The 16,397-nt window shown below is 48.1% G+C and overlaps 1 long non-coding RNA gene across 1 annotated transcript in view; it reads left to right on the top strand.

Annotated features, from left to right (window-relative positions):
• The first annotated feature begins 4,171 nt into the window (after positions 1-4,171).
• The window catches only part of LOC111737778, a 17,577-nt gene continuing 5,351 nt past the window's right edge, over positions 4,172-16,397 (top strand). Inside the window, exons 1-2 of the long non-coding RNA XR_002779553.1 lie at positions 4,172-4,285; positions 8,289-8,458. This is a non-coding gene — a long non-coding RNA (uncharacterized LOC111737778). The remainder of the gene's footprint in view (positions 4,286-8,288; positions 8,459-16,397) is intronic.

Genomic DNA, 16,397 nt, shown 5'->3' with positions numbered 1-16,397 from the left:
CCGCCCGCCAGCCCCACCTCCCAACCACCGCTCCGTCCCTCCCTCTCCCCCGCGCTCCCGCCCCTCCCCAAACGTCCTCCCCTTCAGTCTCCAGTCGCCGCCGCCACCACTGCCTTGGCGGCCGCTGTGAAGGCACGTCTCCTCTGGCGGGCTGCTTCTAGCCTCCTCCCCGCGTTCGTCTCCGCCTTCAGTAGAGCGTCCAGGCCTTGCTCCGGGGGCACGGGGGCCACCTTCTGCCCCTCTCCCCTGTCTTTGCCGCCTGCTCGCCTCCCTCTTCTGCTCGTGGGCCCTCGCTCCGTCTCATCTGAGAAGATACGTTGGGAAAGCGGGCACGGTGGCACGCTAGACCTGGAGTATTTCTTCGAGGAAAACTTTAAGCTGCACCCCTCGCCCTGTGGCCCAACTGCAGTATTGGAGGGGGGTGACCCTCCATCCGGACCTCGCTCATTCCTGGGCTTCCCGATGTCCTGGGAGTACCTGCTGAAAGCCAGGGGCATTCACCCTCCTTGTGCTGCTTTAGATTGTTGCAGATAACAGAGGCCACTGGAGGGTTGCGGCAGGGCTAAGCCGGACCCCAGATCAGATGCAAATGACTTCATCACAAGAGGCCAGATCTGTGTCTCCAATCTCGGGACTTATCTTTTCATCTTTGTGCTGCTGCCACAAGCACACACCCTGATAGCCCCTCCTCAGCCTGAATACATAACCACTGAGAGATTTCACCTCTGAACCTCCTCTGTAAGGCACCTACCCACCCTGCCGGCCCTAGACAAATGTGTAAGCAAGCAGATCAAAGCAGACAGCCCAAGTGAAAGTGCTTGCTAACCCCAGACCAGAGGGGCTCGTCTCTTTCCTGGGCAGCTCTCTTTTGAGTCCCAGCTCTGAAGCTTCCATACCTGGTGTCTGCTGGCCCTGGATGTTCAAGCACACAGAAGTTCTGCAGGAGGCCCCTTGGTCGACTGATTCATACTAAGGAATGAGTGACTGATAAGAGTTGAACCTACTGCAGTTTCGGATATGAATGTTGGTGACGCCAGGCCATGGAGCAGAATGGCCTTTTTTGCCCACGTTCCAGGAAAAGGATACAACCTTCTAAGGACTTTGAGGATGGCTGGTCCTTTCAGCCATTTCACTGAGTTGCTGGGTAAATTGAAGAAGGCCTAATAGAGTAGCAGTGTGGCTAGGAGAAAAAAAAAAACTGGGATCTGCAATTTTTAAATGGACTCAGCGTGAGCAATGTTTAACCCAAGGAGAGAAAATCTCTAATAGTGCAAATTCAGTATCACAAGGATAGGGAAAACGGTAAAGGGCCTCAGGCTCCACACTCACCCCTTCAGCTGCCAAAACAGGGTTGGAGGGAGAGGCTGACCCTTTGTGCTGAGAAACCCCACAGGCCTTGCGTTTATGGAATGCTATTGGAAGAGGCTATCTGTGTGGGCCTCCTTGGACACAAGGCGCCACATAAATTTAAAGAGGAAAAAAACATGAGCCTACAGTGAGGGTGCTGGGGCCTGGGAAGTGGAGGCCAGAGACAGCAGGAGGGAGGGATGGCGTTTCTGAGGGTCTGGGGGATTGGTAGAAGTAGGCAGGAGGAAGTGGGGGAAGGGAATGTGCAAGGAGGCAAGAACCCAGCAGGCCAATTGGACAACTCAGATACCCAGCTGAGAAGATAGTTCCAGTTCCAAGTCCAAGTTCCCTAGACCTCAGCCATTCCCTTGCCTCCAACCAGATTCTGGCCCTATCTGCACACCAGATAGAACCATTTGCTTAATAGCTTTCTTTAAATCAATTCTTGTTTTATTTCTTTTTTTTTTTTTACTGAAATGTTTTGCAAAGAAATGTTATATCATTACCATAAATGGAAAACCAGCATCACATTACTATAAATAGAAAGTAACCATAAAAACAAATACAATGAAAATAAAGCAGTGTTATTAAATTCTAACAATGTATACTTAACCACAATAAAAATATATATATATCCATTAAGGTACTGCAGTCTAAGAAAGAGCTGGGGGCCCACTGTCTATAGAAAAGAGAGATTAGTAGGTGCTGGAAGGGTGTTAAAGACACATTAGCAACAAACTGAGACTCCCAGGTTGTGATCGAAAAGATTACCAGAGAGAAGTGGAAAGAGACTCCCCACCCCCAACTCCTGGGGAGGTCAGTTAGGGTACTGAAGGCCCATGGATGCATGACCTGAAATGTCCTTGAAGATCTCTGACATCCTACAATTGGGAAACACGATTCTAAGTGTATTAAGCAAGAAGCCCTTTTTCTCAAAGGTTAGGAGCCCCAAGAGTTTAGTCCTGGCCAACAGAAGGTGATCCTGGTCCTGGTGGCAGAGAGCCCGCCTCCCTCTCGCAGACCTTAGGGACATCACTCCCTTCTCTGGCTTCGGTGTCTCCACTGACACAATTAGGCGACTGGACAAATAAATGGTCTCTAGAATCCCTTTTGCTTTTCTTTGATGAAATCAAGAAAGGAACCAAGGTTGTGACTTGTTGGGAAACTGGGAAGGAGAGAAGGAAAAGGAAGGGAACCGGGAGTGGGGGGGTGGGGAGCGTGAACGAGAGCCAGCAGCCCTCGGGAGGGAGTGGAGACGGCGTGAAGGCCGCTGCTGACTAACTGGAATCTAGATTGTCATGCGCCCAGAAGCCCAGAAGCGACCTGGCCCAGAAGGGTCTAGACTCTCCATTCTGGAACGAACCTCACGGACAACTTGTTGTAATTTAACCCCCTTGTTTTACAGATCGAGAAACTGAGGAAGAAACACGGACTAGATCCCAGTCGGAGAGCTAGCTGGGTGCTGAACAGAGGCCTCGTGACTCCCAGGCCAGGGCCCTTTCCACTCCCCTGGTGTTTGAGGTCGAATAGAAATGGTTCTTTTGAAAATTCTCACCTCTCCACCAAGGGCCTCTTAGACTGTTTTCTCTGGCACCTGAAAGCCCCAGATGCACCGGGGTGTGGCCGGTGCTGGACAGCCTAGGTGCTGTGCCCCAGTCACCGGGCCCAAGGCGTGTGGGGCAAGCACCCGCACACCAGCATCCTGGGGGCACTAATGGAAAGAGTCTTAAACCAGGGTTCCACAAACTGGAGATCTCATCCTGGCGATCTGGACAATTTTCTTCCCTCTCTGGGCCTCGGCAGCCTCATCTATAAAATGAGGCATTTGGTTTCAAATTGAGCTGGCAGGTCCTGCTCCTAGGGACCTAAGGACCAGGGAAAGGGAGAGAAATCTCTCTCCTAGCCAGAAGTAGGTTCCCTTTTCATCCGTTTCGAATGATGGTGCCTCACATAAGATTTCAAGGAGAAAATGTCCTTCACTTAAAAAGAATTTTAAATCGCTGGAAGGGATGATCTCTTGCTCCTAACATTTATGAATTTATGGTTGAGTAGACTGGGAGCTTCTCAAGATCTGGGACCCTGCCTTGCTCATCTCTAGGTCTCCAGAAACTGGCACAGAATTGATGCTCAGAGGGATGTTGGAGGCCACTTCCTCACGGTGCCTCCGTGATCCAGCCACTTAAACTCTCTGAGCCTCAGCTGATGCATTTCTAAAATGGGAATCATAACCACACCTCTGGCATTGTGTAGCTGTGAGAGTCTCATGGAAAGCTCTCAGCACAGCCCCTGGCACATACTAAGTTCTCAATGAAAGTGAGCCTAATGCATGAATGGATAGCTAGCTGGACGATGCCAGATGGGCCAGATCCCTTTCCCAGGAAACAACTTGACATCACAACCTAGCTTTTTAGAAGCAGTCTGCATTTTAAATATTTAATCATTGCCTCTCTGATTTTTTTCTGAATTATCTCTTTTTGTATGTAATTTGCAATCATTTCCCCAAAAATGACAGTTCATTAAATGTACAACTAAGTATGATTGAATTTGTTTATCTTCGCAATGATTTTCATAGAAATAAATTTGCAAATCTTAAGAGTGTCCTTCAGGTGGTTGAAGAACATGGTCTTGACCTTCCTGGACCTATTGCAGGGATCCCCACCTCTTTCTCTCTTTTTCTCCCACAGGCCATGGCCAGCCTCTCCGAGTGATTTCAGCATAAGACCCAGGGGCTGGCCTGCCAAGGTCCTCCTCCACCCCTAGGAATGCTGCTGGCAGGCAGCAGGAAGAAAGGGATGGTACTCACTTCCTCCCTCTACCCTCCGCAGGAAAGGAGGCAAACTCTGGATGGCTGTGCTGGGAGGGGACCGGGGTCCAGCTTCCTCTGGGTGCTGTAGCCTGGCTTTCCAGAAAGCAGAGCCCTGGGAAAAGATCCTGCCAGGTAAGGTGGCTGCTCATCTTTCATCATTCGCCTTTATTTTCTTTATCAGCTGATACTAAATAATACAATAGTGATAGCTGCCATTCATGGAGTGCTTACTTGGGTCATGAGATTACGTAAACTCAGATTCTAAGTCTGGCTACTTTTTTCGCCAGCTATGTGGCTTTGGGCAAGGTTCTTCACCTCTCTGTGCTTTAGACTCCTAATCTTTAATGTGAGGAAAGGGAATGTATATTGTGCGCCAGGCACTGTGATAAGGCCTTTAGAGCAACAGCTCACTTAAGCCTCCAAACAACTCCGTTAGGTAGGGATGGCTAGGAAGCCTGCTTCACAGAGAAGGAAGCTCAGAGAGACCTGCCCCAAGTCACCCGGTGAATAAAGAACTGAGATTCAAACATTTCTCTTTCCACTTCCATCAGGATCGTTTGTGTGTGTGTGTGTGTGTGTGTGTGTGTGTGTGTGTGTGTGTGTGTGTGTGAGAGAGAGAGAGAGGGAGAGAGAGAGAGACAGAGACAGACAGAGACAGAGAGACAGAGACAGAGACAGAGACAGAGAGAGAAGGTCAGGGGTCCTTGGGCCATTCCGGCATTGAACTTTTTGGCTGTGTGGCCTTGGCGAAGTGGCTTAACTTCTCTGAGCTCCCTTCCTTTTCTGTAAAAGGTGATGATAATAACTACCACATAGGGCAGTTGTAAACACTGAAGGAGGTGATGTTCGTGTAACAAATGCCTTTGTTTAAATCACCTTTCTCATCCACGTAGATTTACAAGTTTGGAACTCAGGGTTCCCCAGTACAACTCAATCATGAGACAGATATTTCAGAGGCACCATTGTGGGACAGGAACTGGCTCCATACCTGGACACTCAAACCTGAGTAAGAACAAAGAATGTGCATGGTCCTGGCTTTCATTTAAATTTAAAATACAATCAGTTGATTTTAAATTAAGACTCGTCTTGTGCCCCAGCTCAGCCATTTTACAGATGAAAACATTGAGATCGAGCAGGGGTGATCTGCCAACAATCGACTTCAGGGTTTAGGGGAGCTTGAGTCCTGCTTCCCACATCAGTGCTCCTGTGGCCAAACCTCCTGCTTCATTTTAAGCTCTGTGATCCTCAGAGATGGATACTGTCTCTCCTTTGTGAACTACTAGTCCCCACACTTCTGATTCCAAGTCCAGAGCCTCTTATACCTCCCATCCCTCTTCTGTAGTCTGATGCAGACGACTCCCAAAGAGAAAGAAATGGGAAGGCAAATACATATCATCAGTCAACCAGAGGCCTCCGGCAACATACAGGAGTTGCCCCAGAAAGCCCTAGAAGTGGGTCCATGGCCAAGAGCTCTTCTGGTCTCATTTGAGTCGCTAACAATCCAGCCTGGGAGTAACAGTGACTAAGATCAATTTGCCTACAGCATCAGAATCTTGCAGCTCTTGTCTGGGGCAGATTAGACAGACTTGGGCTGAAACTTCACCCCACTGCGACCTTGGGCAAGTCACTTAACCTCCCTGAAGCTCGATTTCCTTCTCTGCAAAATAGAGATAGTAAATATCTCTGGGGGGTTGGACTGATGAGTTGAAATAGCACATAAAAAGTACCTGCAGAAGGCACGCAGTACATATTCAGGACTGTCGTTCCTGTTTTCCTTGCAGACCGAGTCTCTTTGATATGAGAAGCCTTGACAGCCTACTCTGTGCTGAGAGGGAGGCAAAGCTACAAAAGCCACAGCCAAGAACTTTACTGAGCTCTTACTAAATCCCAGCACTTCACTAAACACTGTGCCTCTATTTATTCCTCCCAACAATCCTATAAAGAAGGCTCTATTATTGCCCTCATTTTACAGAGAGGAAAACTGAGGCTCAGAGGGTTTAAGTTACCTGTCCTTGATCACCTGGCTGCTGAGTGGCAGAGCTGGAATTGAAACCCAGTCGTGTTCCAGAGCCCAGGTTCTCTATCCTGACTTACACAATGACTTACCATTGTCCCCATTTTACAGACGAGCGAAGTGAGTTTCAGAGGGGCGGAGAGACTCACTGAGCAGGAGGACAGAGCTAGAAGGAACCTCAGATGTTCTGACTGCAGTGCCAGGACTTTTGAGACAAAGGACAGGAGACTGGCCTATGGGTTCCCTCTAGCCAGGCAGGGCTGCCTGCTTTGAAGCTAAATGACCCTACAGGAATCATGCAGGGCCCTCAGGTCCCTGGACTGTGCTGGGCGTGGTGACAAGAAGGCCAGTCTACCTCCTGGTCATTACTTTTGATGTCCGTTCTATATTCTGGGGCGCCAGTCAGCTGCGGAGAGCAGAACCCGTCAGCCGCAGAGAATCCAAGGAACCTGGATTCACACTGGGCCATCTCTGGGTTCCAGGACAAATCTGCACCCAGCTGTCACTGTCACAGGCCCTGTTCCTGGCACCTAGGTAGCACGGGCTGGCTCCTACCCCCTGACTTTCTTCAATCTTTTCTTTTTCCCTTTCACCCCCTTCTTTCTCTCTCCCTTTGTGCAGGTTGAATTATATTCCCCCAGAAGATGCTGAAGTCCTAACCCTCAGGACCATATTTGGAAATAATGTCTCTATAGATGATCAAGTCAAAATGAGGTCATTAGGATGGGCCATATTCCAATATGACTGGTGTCCTTAGAACAAAGGAGAGGAGAGGGGAGAAGTTTGGATACAGAGACAGATCAGAGGAAAGACAATGTGAAAACACACAGAGAAAGTCTTGTGACAACAGAGGCAGGGGCCCGACTAATGCAGCTTAAACCCAAGAATGCCAAGGATCGCTGGCCACCGTTGGAAGCTAACAAGAGGCAAGGAAAGATTCTACCCAGAATCTCTGAAGGAGTGCGACCCTGACCCCACTGTCACCTTGATTTCAGTCTGCCGGATTACAGATCTGTGAGGCCATACCTTTCTGCTCTTTAAAACCATCCAGTCTGTGGTACTTTGTTATGGCAGCCCTAAGAAACTAGGCCCCCCTCTCTCTTTGCTCCCCCACTTAGTCTCCATGTCACAAACATACATTTCAAGACGACCAGGCTCAGAAGAAGGGACCTTATGTCAGATCCTCACTGACAAATGTGCTCTGTGCCTGCTGTCCCTGGAGCAGCTACACAAAACGGTAGGACCCCAGAGGCCTCTCCTGCTCCTTGGAAACGGGGTCCTTGCTTAACTAATGTTATAGAGCACGTGCTATGTGCCAGGTGCCCTTCTAAGAATATTTATTTTTGGAGTATTTACTCCTATCATTATTCCCACTTCACAGATGGAAAAACTGAGGCACAGCGTGGCTAAGTAATTTGACAAACATTGCACAGCCAAGCGATGGAACTGGGATTTAAACTCAGCTCTGGAACCTGAGCTCTTAACCATTTTATTTTGCTGCCTCTAGTAGCGTTATCCTGTTGTCAGCTTTCTCATCCGTTAAATGGGAATGACTAACAACTGCAGGAAGAAAATGACACCCTGTTACGTGTGCTGGGATCCTTAGTCTCATCAGGGAGCTCACAAGGCTTTGGAAATGAAAGACACTGTGTGTGTGTGTGTTTGTATGTATAAGAGTACGTGTCCGTGCTTGTATGTATGTGTGTGTACGATGGTACATGTTTGTGCTTACGTGTGTGTCTATACTTGTGTGTACATGCCTGTGCTTGCGTGTGTGTGCATATAAATGTAATGGTATGCATCTGTGTGTGTGTGATGGTGCATCTCTATGCTTGTGTATACATGTGTGTATCTGCATGTGTTTCTGTGTGTGTGTGTTGGTACATGTCTGCACTGTTTAATGGCATCTTTTTTGTTTTCAGAAAGAGGATGATTCACTTACTCAAATTAATGTTCACATTTTGACTGACTCATTTAATGGGAACAGCTAGTTCGTGTGCCAATATGTGAACTGACCTTCAAGACCCTTCCACCAAAAAAATACGGAGTATATCTTGTTCTTGCGTTAACAAGCGTTGGACAATGATCTGCTTTCCTGTGACTTTTTCTTGTTTTTCACAGCGCTGCCTGCTGACCTCCATCTAGCATTCTGACAAAAGAGGATGTGTGAGAGCTTGCGAAGGAAGGCAGGGAATGAGGACTTCCAGAAGAAAAGAAGTATCTCAGTTTATCAAAAGCGATGTTCCCAACTGACTTTCTTTGCAGATGAGGAGCCGCATGCCTCGCAGTGGGTAAGTGGCAGCCGAGTTCATCCATTGCTTGGCAGCGGAACCAGGGCCGAGCCCGTTAGTCCAGCTGTCCATTTCTCTCCTTCTAGTGTTTCTTCTTCCCAGGTTTCTCTCCTCTGCTATGCCTGCCTGATTCCTTGCTTTTTATTCCAAATAGGTAAACCTCTAATAAACCTAAGAGTCAGGCTTATGCCTGATTTATCCCCCAGTTACACAGGAGCCAGAGCCAATTATGAGGTGGATAAAAGGCTCCATGTGCAGTTTTTAGAAATGCTTCCCCAGCATAAACAGCTTAGCTTCATAAAGCTCCCCAAGAATGTTTGCTCAGTGGCTCCATTTTTTTTAAGAGGCTGACCTTTGCTGCAAGACCGTGGGTCTGCTTGGAGGAGTGCAGCATAGCAGATCGCAGCAGCCCATGACTGAGCGTGATGAGCCACTCACTTTGGGATGGCTTTGTCCAGCGTTTAATTCACAGCATCCAGCCCATGGTACAGTCTCAATAAATATTTCTAGCGAATGAAGAAATGACTTAAATAATCAATAAAGATTAGCTTTAGCAAACCAGAATTAGGAGATCAAATCCTCGAAAGGGGAAAATATCAAATAGCATATCCTTCGCGGCCAAAAAGATTTCATGCTGATTATCTGTGTCACTGAGCACCTGTTATCAGAAACACAGTGCTGTGTTCTGGGACGTGATTCCTCAAATCAGAGGTTCCATTCATCCAGCCAATATTTTAGAGTAGTGTCCATGTGCCAGCAGTTACGCTAGGTAAACACTAGGCATAGAATGGTGAATCTGACGGATGTGGCCCCTGCTTTTGTGGCGTTCACAGATCACAGGGAAGACTGTCTCCTTCCGGATTTGCTAGACATGGGGCTGCCCTGTGAATGTAGAAGTGCTCCCAGTTCCTCCTCATGTAGGAAGGCAGGGAAGACTCCTGAGGTCCTCCTACAGGAGTGGCGGGTGTCTCTTCACCCCTCCTTAGAGGTCCAGCCAAGTCGAGAAACAGCACTTTATTAGAGATAAAAACCCACTGAACAACCCTCACCCCACTTGCCATAGCCTGGAACCACTGCCCCCTAAAACAAACTAACAAGAGCTCAATGGGAACAGTTAAGCCCTAAGAGGGCTCTGTGGAGATGCGGGACATCAGTAGATCAAAGTTCTCGCTCCAGGTTTGCTGGTGACATGATGGTGGCCTGGACAGGGCTCTGTTTTTTCTGAGTGGTCCAGGGTGGATGAGATGAGCCATGAGTCCCTTCTAGCGTGGACCTCCTAAATCTCTACAGTACCTCTCTTTTCTCTGTCTTCTCTGCCCCTCTGCCTGTCATTCCCCACTCAGGATCCTGCTGATGCCTGAATTGTCCTGTGTAATTCTTAGTAGTGTGCTCTCACTCTTAAAGGCAAGTTTCCTAGGGACCACTAGCTGAGTCGTGCACAAAAGACTCAGGAAACCCCAGGGTCGTGGGGAGACTTTCAGTACTGGGCCAAGAAGTCTAAGTGCAAAAATGCTTTTGCTGCTGGTCCAGGGTCACAGAGAGCACCTGGGCTTAGGGCTTGGGAGACCCCTGCCACTATGCACCTGGCCACTCTGTGGCTTGCCAGAGACTGTGATCCAGGCCCTTTCTCTCTGTCATCCACAGAGGTGTTCACTTCTACTAGGTCCTCCCCACTGAGCACCTGACCCAGACACACACCTCCGAGAACAAGTAGAAAATTAATCAAAGAGCAGGCCTGCATTTGTCCTTGTTGCTTCTCAGAATAAAAGCTGAAGTCCTTACAGTGACCTGCTAGGCCCAACCTGATTTGTCACCCAGCCACTCCTTTATATAATTTCCTTCCATCTTCTACCTTGCTTATGACAGAAGTAACAGCGTGTGAGTTCTGGAACTAGATCATGAAAGACAGTTTCTCTCTCTCTCTCTCTCTCTCTCTCTCCCTTCTCCTCCCTCTTTCTCTCTCCCCTCACTCTGGGGAAGCCAGCTGCCATAATCAGAGGTCCACATGGTGAGGAACTGAGGCCCCCAGACACCAGTCATGTAGGTGCATCATCTTGGGAACAGATCCTCCAATCCTGCTCAAACCCTCAGGTGACCGACCACAGCCTCTGCTGACATCTTGACTACAACTTCGGGAAATGCCCCAAACCAAAACAGCCTAGCTGAACATTGTGAATTTCGGCCCCATAGAGCTGTGTGAGATATGGTTCTATGCCACCGTGAGAGTGATTTGGTTGTAGCATTAGCTAATCCATGGAGTGCAGACTGGCCCGAGGGCAGAGAGGCTCCTGGGAACTTAGGGTGAGGATGGCAGAGAAGGAGGCTCTGCAGAGGACAGTGGTCCTAGAGTGGATGGATTGGAAGTAAAGGCACCACAGTGGTGATGATTGCTGGGGGTTGCCATATACCTCTGAGCTTCACATGCATCTGCTCATGTCATCTTTACCCACGGTCCTGTGTTGTGGGTATTATTTATCATCCTCCATTTAAAGACAAAGAGACTGAGGCTCAGAGGGGTCGAATGAGCTCCCTGAGGTCACAAAGTCTATGCAGAGCAGAGTCAGAACTTGGCCAGAGACACACTGAACCCAAAGCTGTGCCCTGACCCATTACACTGCCCTTTTAGACAGAACCCAGGAAAGCCAGGTACTCAGAAGGGTTTTCAGCACGGGAACATGAGCGACGGTCAAGTGGGTTTGTGATTGGCTGCCACTGGGGAAAGGAGGAGCTGGAGGTGCTGGAGGGCTACAAAGCTTGCAAGTTCAGTCTCGGCCAAAGGCCTCTGGGTGGTCATGATGGGTGAGGGACACCTTCACACAATGTTAAATAGCCCTAGGAAGTAGGCGACTCAGGTTCTAAATGTGTGATTTTGCTGTGGGAACTCAAAGATGGCCATTTGATGGGGTAAAACTTACCTGCTATAACAGAGACTCCAAATACAGAGACTCCAATACTATTAAAATGTTTCTCCCTCATGTAATAGCTCCAAGATTGACAGAATTGCTTCCAGTCACTTTTCCACTGAAGTCATGGTCATCTGAAAATAGGTCCCTGGCATTACCAGATTCTAGCCAGTGGGAAGGGGAAAGATGACATAGAAAAAAGGTCTACCCAGGGTCTTAAGACACGGTCTGGGAATAGCACCATGACTTGCACTCATAATCTTTTTACTGGAACTTGTTCAGTGGCCATGTCCAGGTGCAGAGAAAGCTGGGAAATGTAGTCTACTTGGGCAGCCGTTTGCACACCTACAGTTGCGTTACAGCAGAGGAAGAGGAAGGGGGCTTTGGTGAACCACCAGCAGCCTCTGCAACAGGGGATTACTGAATGTGACTTGACCCAACAGACAGGCTAGTATAAACTTAATCCGGACTGCTTCCCGCCACACACACTTTTTAAAAATCTTTTAAAGGTAATGAACATGTTTGAGACACTTGGGAGCTGAAGAACCCTTCCCCAGAAAAATATACTTACACATAACTGTTGTGAATTGAATGTATTTCTCTGAAATTCATATGCAAAACCCTGACCTCCAACATGATTGTCTTAGGAGGTGGGGCTTTTGGGTTTAGGGGAGGTCGTGAGGGTGGAGCCCCCATGATGGGATTAGTGCCCTTATAAAAAAAAAAAAGAAAAAGAGACTAGAGCTTCCTCTTGTCATCATGTGAGGATATAGCAAGAAAGCTGTCTTTTGCAAACCAGAAAGAGGATCCTCACCAAATACCAAATCTGCTGGCACCTTGATTTTGGACTTCCCAACCAACCTCCAGAGCTGTGAGAAATAATTGTCTGTTGTTTAAGCCACCTAGTCTGTAGTATTTTGTTATAGTTGCCTGAGCTAAGACAATAATTTGGCATACAATTTCAGAGGCTTTAAAAAGCCTTTGGGATCCATGGACTTCAAGTTAACTCCTGATTTAGAAACTGGTCATAAATGCGTTAATCATTACAACTTAGCTCTGAGCTTCCTGGCAGTCAAAGCAAAAAAAGATACTAGGTTCTATAGCTCTCATTTGTCTTTGGGGTTGGGAGAAGCATATTAAGTGCCACCACCATCTGTGAGGAATTTATCTCTTGGCGGCAAAATATTACCTTTTATTTTTCCATCGTGCAGAAGCTACAGATTGCCTGGGAACCCCAACCTGCAAAGATGGCAACATCACCTTGAAACATAAAACACTACCAGCTTCCTTTTCCCAACAATAGACTGTCATCCGCCTGGGGTGTAAACACAGGTCCTCGTTTGGAGGCAGGTTGCTAAACATATGCACAGGACATATGGAGGACCTGGGAGTGCAGCCGCCACCAGGAAACCTTCCAGTAGCCAACTCGGGCAGCCACTGCAGCCCAGTGACAGCCCATTCTTGCAGTCCCTTCGAACAGCCCAGAGACACAGGTGCTGGGGACATCCTGCCTGGCTGCTCTCCTGAAGAGCAAGAGGCAGAGTTCTGGTGACAATTCCTGGAGCAGACAGGGGCTCTCCCGGGGTCCTTCACGTGGCAGGGGTCTCAAGTCCTGCATAGGGCAGGGCCTAGGACTCCACATTGCATCATAGCCGGACCCTCTGCCAATCTGATCATCTTTCGGCCTCCATCTCATCCTCCCCATATCCTGCCAAGCTCACTACTCCTGACTCTTCCTTCTTTCTCTTTATCTGGGTTTTGGCTATTCTCATGTTTTCTGTCTCTTTTTTCCCTCTTTTGGTGCGTTTTTCATCTACTTCTCTCTGTGTTCCCCTCTCGTTGATTCTGATTCTCACTCCCATTTTTCTCCTACCTCCCTGCTTTTCGTTTCTATGTCTCCTATCTTTTTCACTTCTCTTGTTTATTTCATTTACATCTCTTATTAGCTCTTTCCCTGTGTCTCTCCATCCCCCGCTCTGTGTGTCTCTCAGTCTGTGTCATTGTTTTTCTTTCTGTCTTGTCAGTGCTTTCTCGGTATATGTCTGTCTCTCTCTCTCTCTCTCTCTGTCTCCCTCTCACCCCATCCTTCATCTCTGCCTCTCTTTTAACCGGTGTCAACCTCTCTCCATACTCTCATGTTGTCTTTCTTTCCTTATTCTCAGAAAAGGGACCTGGGGCCCAGAGAACCCTGTTCTGTATGATGTACAAGGACAGTTAACCAACTCAGAAACCTGAATCTGTGCCTTACATATTCCTCCTTTCCCACGGCCAATTCATGCCCTAGTCTCTGGGGTATCTCCTCATCTCCCCCTGTTCCCCAACCTTAACATACACACAGAGTGGCCCTGGAGCCCAGCCTGGCCTGCAGGCCTCTCCGTGGGCCTGGCTCCATTCCAGTCCTGGCTCCAGTGCCTGGTTGCCATGGTTACCTCGCTTTCCTCAGAGGCCACAGGGGATGGCTGGCACTGGTAGCTCGACTAACCGGGACCAGAAACATCTCCCTGGCTCCCATGTCTCTCTTCAACAGGCCTCCCTTCTCCTCTCCAAGGGACTTTAGCCTGGAGAACCCACCGCAAATTTCTAAGAGGGCCATACAGGTATCAAAAGAACATTGCTAACAGTTCTTTCAAAAAGAGAAGTTAGGCCCATGGCCAGTTCATCTCAGCTGGGGTCACGACCAGGACACCGTTAGCCAAGTGTGGGTCAGACCAAGACCAAAGCTGCTGAATCCTTACTAACACTCATTCATTCAATCCTTCCATTATTCATTCATCCAAACATTTGGAGAAAGAGGGTTGAATACAAACAGGTCCCTGCCTTTGAGAAGCCCTCACAGATGATAGGGACAGACGTTGAAACACCAACCTCCCCAAGTCTAAGGGCATCGAAAAGGTGGCCCAGAGTAATGCCTGGGCCTTGGAGAGAGAACAGTTAGTTGTAGGAGAAAGAAGATGACTGAGATCCGAAGCAAATAAAACAGCCTGTGCAAAGGTACTGTAGTGTGAGAATGTGACGGTGCAGGTAAAGGTGAGCTCCATGAGGGCTATGGCCTTGAAGCCTAATTCAGTCCCTGGCAAAGTAAATGCTAAACAAATGTTGAGTGTGAGTGAATAAGTGAGTGAATGAGCTGCAAGAGGCTCAGTGGAGGCTGAAACCATAAGGTTCAGAGACGAGAGCTGAGGAGATGTATCTGAGCAGGTTTTATTAAAGACCCTTCCACCCTTCATGCCTTAGCCAACTAGGGTTTTTGTCTGTTTGTTCCTTTCATTTGTTTGTTTGCTTTTTAAAGATCTATCAGTCTGGCAGCTGTTTTGAAGATGAACAGGAGTTTGAACTTGTAAAGTTAACATCCAGAACTGAACTCTCGATCTTCCCCACCTCCCCCCAGAACCTGCAAGAAGCAGGAAGATCCATGGCCTCTCTCTCCAGTTGATGGCCACTCCATCTTTCCAGCTGCTCAGGCCAAAACCCCTGATGTCATCTTCGACTCATCTCTTTCACCCCCTTCATCTGATGATCTGTCGGGAAATTCTGTTACTAACTTTCAAAATGTGCCTGGAATCCAGCCCCTTCTCCCCCCTTCTCCCACCACCATCCTCGTCCAAGACACCGTCATCTCTTGTCTGGGCTATTGCAATACTCACTAACTTTCTGTCTCCCCGCTCTGCTTACCTCCCTCCACCCCAAGCCTCTTCTTGTACAGTAGCCAAAGTGATCCTGTTAAAACGTAAGTCGGATCGTGTCACTCTCCACCTCAAAACTCTGTGGTGGCTCCATCTCATGCCGAATAAAAGCCAAAGCCTGTGCAATGGCCTGAGTCCCTATATGATCTGCCTTCTAGCCCATCACCTCTCTGATTTCCTCTCCTACAACTCCGCACCCTTCACGTACTACAGTCTGGCCTCCTTGAACTTCTTCAAACACTTCAGGCAAATACTTGCCTCAAGGCCTTCGCACTGGCCATTCCCTCTGCCTGGCTGCTCTATCCCCCAGGTATCCTCACTGCCTTCACCCCTACTTCTTTCACGTCTTCATCCGAAGTCATCTTCTCAATGAGGCCTACCTGATTGATTCCTGTATTAGTTTCCTAGGCTGCCATAACAAAGTGATGCAAACTGGGTGGCTTAAACAACAAAGATGTATTGTCTCAGTTCTCGAGGCCAGAAGTCGAAAATCAAGGTGCCGGCAGGGTTGGTTCCTTCTGAGGGCTGTAAGGGAGACTCTTTCATGCTTTCTTCTAGCTTCTGGTGGTTTACCGGCAATCTTTGACATTCCTGGGCTGGTAGATCTCTGTCTTCTTCACGTGGCGTTTTCCCTATATATATGTCTGTGTCCAAATTTTCCCTTATCCCAGGAGGGGCCCACCTTATCCCAGTATGACCTCATTATTTTATCTAAATTACAACAAGGTCACTTTCTCAGGTACAGAGGGACATATGGATACAATTCAACCCATAACGGCCACCAAATTTAAAATTGCACCCCCACTTCTGATTTCCCTAATCTTGACCTATTTTTTATATAGTATGACTACCGTCCTACATCTAGATAACGTCCTTATTTGTTATGGTTATTGTTTATTGTTTCTCTCCTCCTGTAAGAATATAAGCTCCATGAGAGCAGGACTTGTTTTGGTCATGGAAATATCCCAAGTTCTTAGATCAGTGCCTGCCACATCGAAAGGATTCAGTGAACTTTGCGAGATGAAGGGAGGCTGACAGGAACCTGAGAGACCTTTGAGGAGGCTATTGTGACACACAGCCCTTTGTAGTCCCATTAAAGGCCATGCAGAAAGGATGACAAGCAAGGGACAGAGTGAGAGGAAATTGTGGAATTCAAATGGACAGGACTTGGTGGCTCTTGGATGATTTTTTAAAGAAAGTAGGTATAAATAGAAGGCATTCTGGAGTTTCTTAATCTCTTTCTAGCTAGTCAGTGTCTTCTGGCAGACACAGTTGGTTGGCTCCCCCAAATCATGCTGAATCCCTATTTCCCTTGCTGCCTTCTACGATGTAAGGTTGGAGATGTGACAGCCA

This window comes from Pteropus vampyrus, unplaced genomic scaffold (assembly GCF_000151845.1).
Source record: "Pteropus vampyrus isolate Shadow unplaced genomic scaffold, Pvam_2.0 Scaffold31, whole genome shotgun sequence".
Taxonomy (NCBI): Eukaryota; Metazoa; Chordata; class Mammalia; order Chiroptera; family Pteropodidae; genus Pteropus; species Pteropus vampyrus.
Note: the sequence above shows the minus strand (reverse complement) of the source record. Positions and strands in the feature narration are given on the sequence as shown.